We start from the raw sequence: 2412 nt of genomic DNA on the forward strand, positions 1-2412 counted from the left end.
ATAAAAGTTATTGACTACACCCATACCAGCTACAATGGTTCAAAATTTCAAAAAGAGTGTTGTCAATATGGTAGTTGTAGTGACCGAATGGAGAGAGCTTGACCTTCGTATTTTGTAAATATTGATTATTGTAAAAAGGCTAAAATCTCTTCCAACAAAAATGAAAAGAGCATACACTTATATACAAACAGTATTACATCATATTACATCACAATGACAACACATTACACAACAATCAGAATCAGTATACATGAACTAATAAGCATAGTAAATCATAAGCATCAGCTAGAAGGAAAAGAAATAACATCGTACAGCAATGCAATAATAATAATAATTAATAATAGTAATAATAATAATTGTAATAACAATAGTAGTAATAATAATCATAATAACAATAATAATAATACTAGAAATAACTGTAATCAAAATGCCTTAGAAAATAATAATAGGAATCAATACCAAAATAATATAGCAATATATAACAGTAGTACTTCACTTTTTAGTAAAGAAGATACATGTACATGTACATGTAAGTCAGCAATTGGTAACCAGCTGTGTTCAAGTTTTGTGCAAATTGCATGCATTTGCACTATGATTAATTAAAAATAAAGATTTCTTTTTAATCGGTATTTACATCTGTATCGGCAGTTTTTTACAGTATAATCTGTTAATCGGAATATCGGCAAATTCTTGTATTGGTGCAACTCTAGTTTATTATGAATAGCAGTTCGTTTGGTGAGCTTTGTCTCTATTAGATTGATAGTTAATGAATGTGTACACATTGTGTATGTACATGTACATGTACGTGTATGTTGATTTTATCATGAATTTTTTAGGCACTTGATGTAGCTTCCAAGATATTAAGAAAAGGAGCTGAGCCACTCAAGAAATTATCCAGTCAAACTGATCACAAGTTTTACAGAGCATTATATGATTTAAGAAGAAGATGGATACTACATAGAACAGCTAATGGAGTCAGTGGAGACCTCAGCTATAGATCAGGTAACTTTGGAGTGAAGTATAACACACACAGTATAAGAGTAATGGGTACTATAGTATGAAGCTAATTTTGATTGGAATCAGCTCAAACTTGCTACACAACATGAGAACATGTATATTTATCAGGAAAAATTATAAAAATGGAGAATTCTCATGCTTTAATTTTTGGCAAAAATTTGCTCATGACCCTGTACTAAACATAAAAAATTAAAAAAACAAGATTGAATAGGATTCCGAACGACCAACGAAAATACAAAATGAAAATCCTACTCTCGTGACGCAAATTCTACTCTACATTTTACTTTTAATGTTCTTATGCAAAACTTATGAATCACCTTGCAATGTAGAGTAGAATTTGCGTCACGAGAGTAGGATTTTCATTTTGTATTTTCGTTGGTCATTCGGAATCCTACTCAATCTTGTTTTTTTTAATTTATTATGTTCTTGTTTGTGTTGATTTTTTTATAATATTTATAATATGTTTTTAGTTGCAATTGTGACACTTGTTGATTTTACACAAACAATTATTTAATTATTGTTATGACTTTACAGCATTTATGAGAGACAGCAGTCACAGCCAAAAATAGATATGCTGAAGGAATATCTACTATACTGATGGCAAGTGAAATTAATACTATAGTCCTGACTTGAATCCTTGTTCAAGAAGCTCCATCTTCCCTATACTATCTATTCTTGTTCTTCCTGATGTCAAAGTCATAATCATTGCATTATTATAACATTAATTGTTTTTTTAATTAAAATAATTCATTAAACACTTGATAAAAGAATAATATGTAAGATTAATGCCTTCTTTTAAGTTTTAGCTGAAAACCTCCACTAAGTAATGCAATTGATTCCAAGCATAGCTAGCCTAGCTAGGTTAAAACATTGATTGCCGCTTTTCCCAGTCCTGAGATCTGAGCATGCGCGACCACGCCCAAATTTTGGAGCACATGGCATGCTTCTATAATTAACAAAATGGCGACGGGAGGTAAGTTGGCCTGATACAGCAGTCATAACGTCACTTTTTCTTATCTTGGAGAATGATTTTAGGGGACATGGATCTGCGCATAGACTGTTGGAGTAGAGTGGTGTAAGAATTATACTTCTAGCACGAGTCAAGATCGAGATACAGCTCGCCAACTGAATTCCAGGACTTTCTTGATGATGATGATGATGATGATGATGAAAAAAGGTGGCTGAACAAAACGGCCGGTTTGCAGATTTTTGGCTTTCCTTAGTGGTGATGTACTTAGACTAGGTTTAGAGCCACGCTATTGGTACCAGAGGAGTCCTCTGGTCAAGATGAGGTCCTCTAAAAAGTCTGGTAAGCATAGGAGCTCGTTTTCCTGGCATAGGCGGCTGCAGGGTCGGGCATTTAGGGGCAATGCCCGACCAAAAATTCTGACCGGA

Source organism: Amphimedon queenslandica, unplaced genomic scaffold (assembly GCF_000090795.2).
Source record: "Amphimedon queenslandica unplaced genomic scaffold, v1.1 AMPQUscaffold_12645, whole genome shotgun sequence".
Classification (NCBI taxonomy): domain Eukaryota; kingdom Metazoa; phylum Porifera; class Demospongiae; order Haplosclerida; family Niphatidae; genus Amphimedon; species Amphimedon queenslandica.